Here is a 14,508-nt window from a genome sequence, read left to right as displayed (position 1 = left end):
CATGCCGCGGAGCAACTAAGCCCGTGCGCCACAACTACTAATCCCACGTGCCACAGCTACTGAAGCCCATGTGCCTAGAGCCTGTGCTCCGCAACTAGAGAAAGCCCATGTGCAGCAATGGAGACCCGACGCAGCCTAAAATAAATAAATAAATTTATTTTTTTAAAAATCCAATGATGAATTTGCTTATTTAACGTATTTGACTTCTGTATCAGCTGTCTCTAAGAACATAAATCTCCAAAATGCAAAAACATATTACGTTGAGTTTCATGTCCATAAATTCTTGGAGGCATCCTTTATTATCTGTTGCTTAGGAATTAATATTTTTTTCAGTTGGAGAGATACCTTTGCGGCCTTTTTTGTGGATAATGTCAACCTGTGGAGAGACTAGTCACCTGGCTTCGTATCAGTTTCATATGGCAGCCACGCATTGCTGAGAGAGGAAAGTCCTCTGAATATTTTCTCCCTGACATCTGGCATCCCCTTCAGGTGTATATGTCTTAGTTCAGAATTCCCTGTCCACCTGTAAGGCACATACATCTCCTGCCCATAGTCTTCAAATCCCCTTGTTGACACGCTACTGAACAGGGGAGTCGGGCATGATCTTATTGCACTATCTGAGTCAAACATTTGGGGCCACAATGTCTGAAGAACTTCCAGTGTGTCGTGAAAGATCAGGAATCCCAAGTCCCGGAAAGGTGACATGCAAGCTTTCCATACGTGAGACTGGCTCAGGACCCAGAGCTGAGTACCAGCTGGACACCAGCCCCCAGCACCCATGGGGCTACCCCTGCTGATGGTCACAGCGGAAACTCAGAAAACAAGCATCAGATTAGATCCCACACATTCAATTCATTTCTGTTTTGGTGGCAGTGATAGTAGCGCTAAGAATAGCCTTACAAACTGTGAATCCTTCAGGGGAGAAAGCTGTGCAGTTAGAACCTTCATAAATACTTGTGGTCCACTCGGTACTGAAATATTAATTCAGAATACTGATGTGTGTACCTACAAAATCGTCACATGTAGATATTTTTCCATGAGGAGAGGAAGAGATTGCACTACAGAGTTTTAATATAAAACCAAATTAAAGCCCAGATATACATCAGCTGAGGAAAGGATAATGAAAATGTGGCATATCCATACAACGGGGTATTATTCAGTCATAAGAAGGAGTGAATTACCGATACCTCCACAGCATGGCTAGATCTTGAAAACATTATGCTAAGTGTAAAAAAGCTCATCACAAAAGACTGCGAATTGTGTGATCTCATTTGTATGAAATGTTCAGAATAGGAAAATCTACAGAGATTAAAAAATCAGTGCCATTGCCTCGAGCTGAGAGAGCTGGGGGTTGAAGGGAAAATGGGGGAGGAGCCACTAGAGGGTTTCTTTTGGGGGTGATGGTAATGTTTTAAAGGCGATGGTATTGCTGGTTGTACGGCTATGTGGATATACTAGAATCCACTGCATTATGTACTCTAAATGGGCGGTCTGTATGGCATGTAAATAGTAGCTCAATGAAGCTGTCATATTAAAGAGAAAAGAAGATGACCTTGGGGTTTATATTTAACCTGCACTCCAAACCGGTACTTCTCAGGTGTGAGCAGGCATCAGCCTGAAACACAGATTGCGGGACCACCCCAGCGCCACTGCTTCTGATGCAAACCTAAGTTCCCAGCCGATCCTGATGCCCTGCTTGGCAACCACTGCCCTAAAACAGCAAACTTATGAGGCCAGAGAAGCGCTTGCCACAGACAAATCCCTACCTCCTCTTTCTACATGGCCCTGGATGAGGATAGGCTGACATCTGAGGGGTTAAGAGAACTTGCAGAGCATCAGCAAAATCAAATAATACTGCAGGTGCCCTGAAACCCATCCAGTCACATATATACAACGGAATACTACCCAGCCATAAAAGGAAACGAAATTGAGTTATCTGTAGTGAGGTGGATGGACCTAGAGTCTGTCATACAAAGTGAAGTTAAGTCAGAAAGAGAAAAACAAATACCGTATGCTAGCACATATATATGGAATCAAGAAAAAGATGGTTCTGACGAACCTAGGGGCAGCACTAAAGATGTAGACGTAGAGAATGGACTTGAGGACATGGGGAAGGGGAAGGGTAAGATGGGACGAAGTGAGAGAGTAGCACTGACATATATACACCACCAAGTGTAAAATACATAGCTAGTGGGAAGCAGCCGCATAGCACAGGGAGATCAGCTCCGTGCTTTGTGACCACCTAGAGGGGTGGGATAGGGAGTGTGGGAGGGAGATGCAAGAGGGAGGGGATATGGTGATATTTGTATATGTAGAGCTGATTCACTTTGTTATACAGCAGAAACTAACACACCATTGTAAAGCAATTATACTCCAAAAAAAGATGTTAAGATTTCAAAAAAAACACCAAAAAACCCATCCAGTCTCACTCAGCAACATTGCTACAGGCTACCAAGGATGAGGTTTGGCTTTGGGAGTTGTTTATGAACAGAGGTGGACACAGCTGGCTGATCACTAGTCCCTAAGACTGGAAGGAAAAACAGCTTTTCAGGAAATAACATGTTCTGTGGCCACTGACGAACGGAGCAAAGTCCCGTTCTCTCCTACATCACCTTCCTTTCAGATGAGTGGTGGGGTCTGCTTTGCAGCCCTATTAGAGCCTTTATTTAATTGACATATTCCTCTTTGTAATGAAAAGAGATATTCTTAGCTGGAAATGTGCAACATGGGTTGTTTTTCAAAGCAGGAGCTTTGATATCTCTGCCGCCCTCCCTTTTCCTCCATTTCTGTGTCATGGTTCCAAACTTACCAGTTATGTGGCTTTGACCTTAATATCGCTAAGCCTCAGTGTTCATATCTATACAGTGAGGGTGTACTTCTGAAGGCTGCGGAGAAGATTACATGAGATGGATAGTGCCTGGTACTTAGAATAGTGCCGGGCACAAAGCAATACGCAATATAGTGGTTCCTGGGGCCCAAAACTCCTCAAGGGCTTTAGATCAGGGAGCTGCATCCTGTACTTGCATACTCAGACAGCACAGCTGCAGCCCCACCCTGTGTGCCTGTAAAAAAAACCCAGTGGATATTTCTGAGGATCTGAGGAAAGCATACACCTTCTCCAAATCAGCTCTGGTTGTCGACTGTTATTACTTGCTCCAGTCCAACAGAATTGTGCTTGGGTCACCTCTTACCATCATGGAACTGTTTCTTCTTGAACTTATATGCTTTGCCCAAGGTGTCTTCCTTCTCAGGATGTGCCCCTTAGCAATTCGTGTCTGATCTGGCCCGTTTGTTGGGGCCACGGGGTCCTGAATGACAGATTAACAACGGTTGCAGAAGTATCTGATAGGAGGATCCTTAGCTGTGAATAAATGAACGCAGCTTAGCTAGCTTCAACCTAAAAAGAAATGATCAGAGGAGAACAGAGAGCTCCTGGAATCTCAGGAAGGGCAGAGAATCTCACGTTACATCAAACGCTACCTTTCCGAGCTTTGCCACTGCTGACCCTGCAAACTGGGTGTTTCATCGTCATTCTCTATTAACTATGCAGCCCGTACTGCCTGCTTCACACCACTGGTCTCCAGGCTGGAGCCACTTGTGAGCTCCGCAGAGTCTAAGCCACTTATCAATGTCCTGTTGGCGACAAACAAAAAAAAAACACCAAGCAAAACAAAACAAAACTTGGAACAAGAGTTTCTGCTTCTACCGTGAAGGTGAAGCCATAAACAGAGGAAGTGTTCATGGCAGAGGAACGGAGGAAGTGATCCAGAGTTCTGGACAGTAAGGGATCAAAATAAATATCTGTATAGATGAATGGGCCCAAGCACAGCCTCCCAGAGTCCCTTGCACACCAGCAAGGTGAGGGGAAAGATGCTGAGAGTCCCACAAGCCTCCACGGGGACACAGAAGTACTCAGAAGGCTGGTGAACCCAAAGACATGGTCAGAAGAGGGGAGTGCAGAGCATGTAGACTCTGACAGCCAGAGTCCACCGGTGGGGGTCGTCGGGGGGGATCAGGCCACTTCAGGCACAGACGCAGCAAGAACAAAGGCCGTCACCCAAAGACCGTGGCATGAGGTGCCTCAGTAGAGACCAGATTGTGGCAGAGAATGGTACTCAGACCAGATGCCCATCTCCAATGCCCAGACGGTAAGGGAAACTTCTGGGAACCTGGACCACCTCAGTGAACAGCCGAAAGTACAAGAGAAGGGGAGACGTCTTGAGCGTGACTGCGTATGGACCCTAACCTGCCCCAGTCCTGTATCAGAAGTGACAGTACTGTGTTGTGTTGGCAAGTAGGGAAATAAGAGAAGACAAACCAAATGAAAAAAGCAAAGCAAACGCTATTTCTTCTGGCCGCCATCACTTGTGTTTGGGCAGCGACTCAAAGTCAGGCAGAGCAGCAGGTAAGTTTTAGAGTGAAAACGGGAAGGCTCCAGGCAGGGATGCCCTGATTGGAGGCTGTTGGCTTGGGGAAGCTGTAGGCAGGCTGACTAGAAGCTGGGTCTTCTAGTGATTGGTTAGCGGAGCATATTGGACTTTCTCTGGCTCATCCTAAGTTGGAAGAGGGCACAAACATTAGGGAAGCTGTCAGTTATTAAAGTCCTGGACATTTTGGGCTGATCGTTGCAAGTTATTTTCTAGTTTCCTGATTGTCACTAGAGATAAGGGTCTGGCGTCCTGCAAGTCTGACTTATAGACACTGGTGTCCTGGGCTGTTGATTGTAGATGAAGGGTTGACTCCTGGTCCAGTTGCTGCAGGATGTGGGTCACAGTTTCTATTTTTAAGCGTGATCTGGCCACTATTCATTTGTAGATTCAGTTTCTCACAAGTTTAACTATTTTCTCCATCAACCAGAAAAAGATGTCCTAAGTGGAGCTCAGTTATAAATGTTTACAATTTTGTACATTGATTCTTGATTGCAAATTCTAAGTCAACTTTTCCATATTATTTTTTTTTTTACAGGGAAATGTGTGGCTTTTTTTTTTTAATTGGAATATAGTTGATTTACAATGTTGTGTTAGTTTCAGGTGTACAGTAAAATGAATCAGTTATACGTACACGTATATCCACTCTTTTAGATTCTATTCCCATATAGGTCATTACAGAGTATTGAGTAGAGTTCCCTGTGCTATACAGTAGGTCCTTATTAGTTATCTATTTTATATATAGTAGTGTGTATATGTCAGTTTCAACCTCCCAATTTATCCCTCCTCCATTTTCCCTCCTGTAACCATAAGTTTGTTTTCTACATCTGTGGCTCTATTTCTGTTTTATAAATAAGTTCAGTTGCACCATTTTTTTAGATTCCACATATTAGCAATATCATATGGTATTTGTTTTTCTCTTTCTGACTTACTTCACTCTGTATGACAGTCTCTAGATCCATCCATGTCTCTACAAATGACCCAATTTTGTTACTTTTTATGGCTGAGTATTATTCCGTTGTATATATGTACCACATCTTCTTTATCCATTCATCTGTCAATGGACTTTTAGGTTGCTTCCAATCCTGACTATTGTAAATAGTGCTGCAATGAACATTGGGGTGCATGTATCTTTTTGAATTATGGTTTTATCCAGATATATGCCCAGGAGTGGGATTGCTGGATCATGTGGTAGCTCTATATTTAGTTTTTTAAGGAACCTCCATACTGTTCTCCATAATGGTTGTACTAATATTATTGATATTCTCTGACCTCTGTGATGATGGCCTTGCACATTATGACAGCAAGCCATAATTCGGCACGTCTAGGTACCAACAGCTCCTTACAGGATAGGAAAAATCTCCTTTAGCATGACTTTCCCAAACAAAAATCAGGGCTTCTGCAGGTGGGCTCTGCTATATCCTCCCAAAGACACCCTTCTTCCCAGCCTTTCAAGTAGCATCGTTATGGTCGTCGCGAAACTCTTTCACCCTACACCCACTTCCACAAGAAATAGAAATGGGGCTTCCCTGGTGGCGCAGTGGTTGAGAGTCCGCCTGCCGATGCAGGGGACGTGGGTTCGTGCCCCGGTCCGGGAACATCCCACGTGCCGCGGAGCGGCTGGGCCCGTGAGCCATGGCCGCTGAGCCTGCGCGTCCGGAGCCTGTGCTCCGCAACGGGAGAGGCCACAACAGTGAGAGGCCCGCGTACAGCAAAAAAAAAAAAAAAAAGAAATAGAAATGTTTTCTTTATGCTTTACACTAGATACTTTTATTCTGACGTGAATTCTTCTCTGCTGCCCTGTCGCAGAGAAAAGAAGGACGTCTTCTCCTTTCTGAAGTCAAGTCCGTCTCATCCTACTACAGACACTCCTGCTTCTTGGTGACCTTCCTTTTCAATTGTTTCCTCTGTTCTTCAGCACGCTCCTTGTCTCTCTTCAGGTTATTTTAGGGCAACACACCTTCACAGAGCCCCGCTTCTGCATCAGGCACCGCGCTGGTCACTCAAACAGAAACAAGAGGAGGTGCATCCTCACCCTCAGTGAGCGGGTGTCTTTTCAGGGGAGACAAGGACTGAGAGGTTTTCATGCAGCCCCTGCATGTCCTTGCCCCACAGCTGGTCCTCACCAGATAAAACCCAAATTGCTGGAACGGTAGCCATCTATCCAGGAGAACAATCCCTTCCCCCTTAGAGAACCGTCCTTGATCAACTGTCTCCCAAACTAGTTACACCTCTGCTGAACCCCTCCCGTTGCAGCCTCGGAAAACATTCCACTCTTCTTCCTTAACTGCTGCCTCCAATCCTCCTTTTGCCTCTGGTGTTTTTAAATAAAGGTTTATGCTAAGGATGCTCTTGTGAGTTTTCAGATTTTGATGCTGTGACTTGGATAGGACTGGACCCTGTTACTCGGCGTCAGCACAAAGACTTTAGAAAGACTGTTTAACCAACTCTCACGATTACGTAAGGTCAAATCCCTATCACAAGTTCCTTATTTTATTATTTTTTTATTATTTGTTTTTAAATTTTTATTTCTAAGTATATATAAAAACAAATTTCTTATTTTATATATACTGATATATAGACATACATAAGCATATACATATATATACATATATACATATTTTTTATACATACGTATAAAAAATAAAATCCTGGGACAAATACTTGACTGAATGAGATGCCCAGACAACAGGCATTAACAAGGATTGTTCTGAGCAAACAGGGACACAGGTAATTCTACCTACAAACAATTCCTGACAACCTCTTCAATTAGATATGTAGATTAAGATTTTGTATAATTAATCAGTGCTTTTCTCAAATGTATGTGGCTCCTATGATGATTTGTGTGAAATGATTAAATAAACCTGGGGCTTCAGAAGACAGGAAGGGTGTTTAATCCCCCTGTACAGAAAGCATAAGAGCATCCATATCTCTTCCAAGTGGGCAGCCAACTTGTACCCAGTGAGAAAGGATCTTTGCTCTCCAAAAGGCAAGGAAATAAAACCTCCCCTTCTGTGACAATATGATGCTGAACACGGATTCTAAAGAAGGGAAGGTCACAAAGAAAACCCTCCAAGAGAAACAGAAGATCACAGGTTCAGAAAGTGAAATCTTAATAGCTAATTGATTCGCTATTAGCTAAGCTAATAGCTAATCTTAATCATGGACTTTATTTCTTGTGATTAGCCTTATGGGGAAATATTATCATTATTCTCATTTTGCAGATAAGAAAACGGAGGCACATAGAGGATAAGTCATTTGTCCAAGGGCACTCAACTAGATGTGAATGAGGTCATCTGATTCCTGGGCCTGGGCTCACCACTGTACCACACTGCCTCCCCAAAGAAGAAAAATCTCTCTGGGCTGCTGTACCTGCCACAAAGTGTTGTTGTTGTTTTAACAGTTCTTTGAGAGATGGGATAATAATTTACAATCAGAGCCCCTCCAAACAGCACTTATGGCTGTTGTCCATGATTAGCATACGTCACCTAAAGCTTGTGAAGTTCTCGTTTCATAGGGTAGGAAGTAGTCTTCCGAGAGTGGTTATTTTCAAGCAGTCCCAGACTGAATCACTCCTAGGTATTGCTGCATATCTACATCTAGATCATGCACCTCGTGTGAGCATTTGAGAGCAGATCCAGTGCTCACAAGGGAAGGGACAGGAAGCAGCTTCCCTCCCAGAAGGGAAAGGCCCTGGCACACTGCTGTGTAGCAAGGGGTTGGCGTCGGCTACTTTTCGTCTTGCTGCCCGGAAGTCACAATGTCTTAAATTTTTTGTTGACTTTTATGTTAGTTTTTTTTTTTTTTTTTTTTTTGCGGTGCGCGGGCCTCTCACTGCTGTGGCCTCTCCCGTTGCGGAACACAGGCTCCGGACGCGCAGGCTCAGCGGCCATGGCTCACGGGCCCAGCCGCTCCGCGGCACGCGGGATCCTCCCGGACCGAGGCACGAACCCGCGTCCCCTGCATCGGCAGGCGGACTCTCAACCACTGTGCCACCAGGGAAGCCCTTATGTTAGTTATTTGCTGTCTTAAACATCTTCTCTTGCATCCAGTGCATCCCAGCCTTTACTAATCTCTTTCTCCTTTTAAGCCCGAGACTTTCCTCTCAAGAAGTAGAACTTCCACCTTCTTGACTTGCTTGGAGATTTTTTTTCAGGACTTCGATACTCAACAAACTGCTGGAGTTATTAAACATTGTCTCTGAGTGAACTGAAGATGAAAACTGGTGCTCTTTCTGGGCAAAAATAAATTTATTCTTTTCTGGCTGAAAACACTTTATTGCCTTCACAAGTAATGGAGCTCAGGCACAAACTTGACTGTTATTCTGTTTATTACCATATAAATAGCTTTTAAATTCAATATACCACTCAACTTCATGCAAATTATAGAGGGGAGGTTCATCTTCAGGAAACAAAAGACTAGAATATAAAATTTCTTACGTTCCAGTGACTACGTAGTTTAAATCATGTGCATCATAGTAATCCTGAAATTTTGATTAAACTACATATGCAAAATCTCAAAAGTACATAGTAATTCTCAAAACAATAATCAATTTTAATTCATTATAACTCTCTTGATCATTCATAGTGTTAAAAGAAAAAAGACAATGAAGAGACTACTATATCTGTAGACCATGCTTTATTGTCTCAAAATTTTCTGAGTTTTTCAACAACCAAATGATAAAATATTGATATTCAACAAGATAACTAAAAATAAATTAGAGTAAATATTATGTCTTCCAGAAAATGCGTACGCTCTTACACTAATTTAAAATTGTGTTGAAAAAATTCTTTCATTGCTCAAGATATTTATTTTCTTGAAATCAAAAGGCACTAAAACATGCAAAGAATGACAAAAATAATACTTATAATTAGAAGAAAATATAAACCAATGGAAAAGACCCAGAAATGACTGTGTTGTTGGAATTATCAGATAAGAGTTTAAAACAGACATTATAAATATGTTCAAAAATAAAACATGAATAAAATGAGGAGACAGATGGAAAGTATAAAAAATAACCAATGGGAAACTTTAGAGCTAAAAATCACTCAGAATAAAAAATTCCCTGGATAGACTTAATAATAGATTAGCTACATCAAGAGTAATAGCTCTTGCAAGTGTAATAATTGCAAAGACAATAGAAGTGAAGTGGGAGATGTGACAATAAAAACTGCGGAAATTGAAGCACAATGGGAAGAAGACTGAAGAAGTAATGAACAGAGACTTTGCAGTAGTTAAGTCCAGTAGTTAAGACTCCGTGCTTCCACTGCAGGGGGCACATGTTCAATCACTGGCTGGGGAACTAAAATCCCACATGCTGCATGGTGTGGCCAAAAAAATGAACAGAATCTCCGTGGTCCCTGGGCAATATTAAACAATCTAACATAAAAGTAACTGCAATCTCAGAAGGAGAGATGGGAGGGCTGAATATTATTTGAAGACATAATGAGCATACGTTTTCCAAAAGTATCCAATCACATATTTCAAAGGTCATTATACCTCAAACAGGATAAACAGAAAGACCACACCAAGGTACATCACCATCAAAGGAATGCAATTCCATGATAGAGAGGACATCTTAAAACAGTCAGAGGAGAAAGACACGCTACATATAGGTTTGAACATGATGGAGTTCAGTTAAAGATAGGCATTTTGAAATATGGGTCCAGAGTCTTGAAGAAATTCAAACTGGGAGATACGAATTAGGGGTCATTGCCACATAGGTAATAGTGGAAAATGGCCCTGGGAGAATATGCTGAGTACGATGAATAAAAGCTCAAGAATGGAACCTCTGGAAGTAAATGTTGAAGCGACGGCTAGCAGCAGAGGACCCAGGAAAGAAATGAAAAATACGCAAGGAGGCAGAAGGGAAACCGGAAGAAAACGCGGTCGCTGAAACCAAAAGGGGAAAAAGACATTTTCTAGCAAGAGCAGATCAACAACGTAGAATTCAATCCTGACAGGCAGTTTGGGAGGTAGATGTTGGCCACCTAAGGAAGACCACCTGTAAACGGGAATATCTGCCTTCCCCTTCTGGGCTTCCAGTGAGGTTGAAACAAGAAATGTAAAGATGCCGTACAATCTAAGTTATCTAACCCTCTTCCCAGACACGGTCTGATTCCCTGCCTTTGTACGTGATGCATCCAACTTACCTTCCTCAAACGACGGCTGAATAACTGCTGTGCTCTTTGATCTCTTTTCATCACCTTACCTTCCTTGATCTTGACTTTCTCAGGTACCACTTGTTTTCAAAGCCCCTTCCAATGCAAGATGCTTGACTCTAAGGCCTCTCTCCTACTTTGGGAGGAGAAGAGGGTGATAGGAGATGGTGCTACTGCTTTACGCTGGTTTTCCAGGAACAGAACAGCTCTTTTTCATGTCAGGATATATGATAGGCATGAAAGCAGCTCTTTTGTCCCTTTCTTGTTTTCCCATTTCTGCCCCCTCTAACCTTAAAAACCTACTTATAGGAATGAGATCACTAAGAATTGAAACTAATTCCGATTTATGCTTTCCTGAACGCTACACCATACCTTGCCTAACCTGTTGATTATTTTCCTAGCTAAAAAGAAGTAAGAATGAAGAATTAAGCAGGTAAAAAATGACCAGCTCTCTACCCGCAGCGGCCCCCTTAGCAATCCTGCAGGCAGATCACACGGACAAGATAAAACCTGAAGAGAGTCAGCCAGTCTGCAGGCCGTGGAGAATGATGCAGAATCCAACCTCCTGCCTCAGTGATTCACTGAGATTCTTCCCCCCATTTTTCCCTTTAAAAATTCTCATGGCTGAGTAGAACCTTCGGAGTTGGTCTCAGAACACAAGTCCGCCTTCTCCCCAGATTGCCAGCTTTTCTGATTAAAGTGACTTTCCTTTTTACTGACACTTGCCTCTTGAAATACTGGCTTTTGAGTGGCAAGCAGTTTGGTAACAGGCATAGTTTGGTAACAGGCATAGCAACAAAAATACCAGAGGTGATCAGTAACATTCCATGAAATGAAAATGTACTATGAAGGTTACGAGCCACTGTGAAAATTCCTGGTATTTTTTGACTAGATGTCTTGGATTTGAAGTAGTTGCCAAGGATTTAAATTTCATCTCTCCAGTGATTTAACATGCCCCCCGCAAAAAGAGGGGTGGTGCTAGATAAACAAAGTACACCCTTCTTCACTGCCATTGCCTGAGCCAACTACTTATAATAAGAAATGCAATTATTAAGGTATATTTATGGAATATCTAATATGAGCCAATACAGCAAAGGTCTCAGACAATGTAAAATCATGGATCTCAGAATTCTAAGTGTCCAGAAGCCACCTGCTCCTGTTAGTATTCAAACAGGTATTTTCTGCCTCGTATATACAATTGTAGCCTAGAGAGCCCATGTGGGTGTGGAAGGAGTGGTAGAGAATTCCAGAACATCTACCACCTAGAAATTCATAGCTGGGACAGGACTCACCAGATCGAGAGCAAGCCCAGACATCCCCCGACTCTGTCACTTGTACACTCAGCTTTGTCAAACGGGAAATGCTAATGTGCAAATCTGACAAATACTTTTTCAAGAAATCCTCAGGAAATTTAACAAGCAAAATTTCAGAAAAATCATGCTTTTCAGAGAAAAATCATGCTTTTCAGAAAAAAAAAAGCATTTTTCAAGTGTAGAGTTATATTTTAAAAGTGTAGCTAAAGAAATTAAAATACGGGAACAAAAAGCAGCTGTCAGTAAAGACAGTCAAGCAGTTTGCCAGGGACAGAATGAAAGGGCCTGTGCTCCTGAAGCCTGCTTTATTCATATTCAGAAGAAACCAGATTAAAAATGAAAACATCTCAAAGGGGGTGGATAACATCTTTTTGTCATCTACAAGGCTTGAGGGAAACAAACACCCTGAGTATCTTTCTCATCATACTTTTCCTATTACTACTTTTCTACAATTTTGTTCTCTTCTTCTTTCTCTCTTTTTCTAGCCTCCCTCCATCTTACTTAAAACAATCGAATATTCAATTGATAGTTTTGCTAGAGGTATGTTCGTTACGTACACCTATTCTCAAACAGATGATTTTTGTGTAAATGGTGAGAGAGAAGACAGAGTCCCATAAAATTAAAGAGGTCTAGAACAGAAGCATTCAGGGGGGCTTCTTGAACCATTTCCGGTTGGTCGTGGTCCAGCTGAAGCTGGCGTCTGTTAGGCCAGAGTGTAGGAGAGGGAAGCAAGTGGAAGGAGGAACTAGAATGAGTTTGTTCTGGGCCGCCCTGGGGCCTGCTTAGACAGGCCTGCACTCTCATTTCTGCTGTGGCCTCGGGGCCTCCCGGAACGGCAATGTCCAGAGGCCACTCCGGCAAAATGTCATAAGGGCGCTTCTGTGGGGTTGTTTAGGTTTCATCCTGTGCTCCCCTCTTCAAAAGCCTCCAAAGCAGCCTTCGTGATTTTCCTTCAAGAGCCGTGTGGCTGACAGGGTCTCGGTGCTCTGCACCTCTGAGGTGGGAGAGCTGAGTTTAGGACATCGGTCCACCAGCGACCTCCTGGCTCCATGTAGTATCAAACGGCGAAAGCTCTCCCAGAGATCTCCATCTCAATGCTAAGACCCAGCTCCAGTCAATGACCAGCAAGCTACAGTGCTGGACACCCTATACCAAACAACTAGCAAGACAGGAACACAACACCACCCATTAGCAGAGAGGCTCTCTAAAATCATAATAAGCTCACAGACACCCCAAAACACACCACCGGACGTGGTCCTGCCCACCAGAAAGACAAGATCCAGCCTCATCCACCAGAACACAGGCACCAGTCCTCTCCACCAGGAAGCCTACACAACCCACTGAACCAACCTTACCCACTGGGGGCACACATCAAAAACAACGGGAACTACAAACCTGCAGCCTGTGAAAAGGAGACCCCAAACACAGAAAGTTAAGCAAAAGGAGGAGACAGAGAAACACACAGCAGATGAAGGAGCAAGATAAGAACCCACCAGACCAAACAAATGAAGAGGAAATAGGCAGTCTACCTGAAAAAGAATTCAGAGTAATGATAGTAAAGATGATCTTAATCTTGGAAATAGAATGGAGAAGATACAAGAAACGTTTAACAAGGACCAAGAAGAACTAAAGAGCAAACAAACAATAATGAACAACACAATAAATGAAATTAAAAATTCTCTGGAAGGAATCAATAGCAGAATAACTGAGGCAGAAGAACGGATAAGTGACCTGGAAGATAAAATAGTGGAAATAACTACCACAGAGCAGAATAAAGAAAAAAGAATGAAAAGAATTGAGGACAGCCTCAGAGACTTCTGGGGCAATGTTAAAGGCACCAACATTCGAATTACAGGGGTCCCAGAAGAAGAAGAGAAAAAGAAAGAGACTGAGAAAATATTTAAAGAGATTATAGTTGAAAACTTCCCTAATATGGGAAAGGAAATAGTCAATCAAGTCCAGGATGCGTAGAGAGTCCCATACAGGATAAATCCAAGGAGAAACACGCCAAGACACATTAAACAAACTATCAAAAATTAAATACAAAGAAAAAATATTAAAAGCAGCAAGGGAAAAACAACAAATGACATACAAGGGAATCCCAATAAGGTTAACAGCTGATCTTTCAGCAGAAACTCTGCAAGCCAGAAAGGAGGGGCAGGACATATTTAAAGTGATGAAAGGGAAAAACCTACAACCAAGATTACTCTACCCAGCAAGGATCTCATTCAGATTTGACGGAGAAATTAAAACCTTTACAGACAAGCAAAAGCTAAGAGAATTCAGCACCACCAAGCCAGCTTTATATGAAATCCTAAAGGAACTTCTCTAGGCAGGAAACACAAGAGAAGGAAAAGACCTACAATAACAAACCCAAAACAATTAAGAAAATGGTAATAGGAACATACATATTGATAACTACATTAAATGTAAATGAATTAAATGCTCCAACAAAAGAAATACACTGGCTGAAAGGATACAAAAACAAGACCCATATATATGCTGTCTACAAGAGACCCACTTCAGATCTAGGGACACATACACACTGAAAGTGAGGGGATGGAAAAAGATATTTCATGCAAATGGAAATCAAAAGAAAGCTGGAGG

The sequence above is a fragment of the Monodon monoceros genome, unplaced genomic scaffold (genome assembly GCF_005190385.1).
Source record: "Monodon monoceros isolate NGI ecotype Baffin Bay Population unplaced genomic scaffold, NGI_Narwhal_1 Super_Scaffold_14, whole genome shotgun sequence".
NCBI lineage: Eukaryota > Metazoa > Chordata > Mammalia > Artiodactyla > Monodontidae > Monodon > Monodon monoceros.
The sequence above is the reverse complement of the archived record's forward strand: the minus strand, read 5'-3'. Positions refer to the sequence as shown.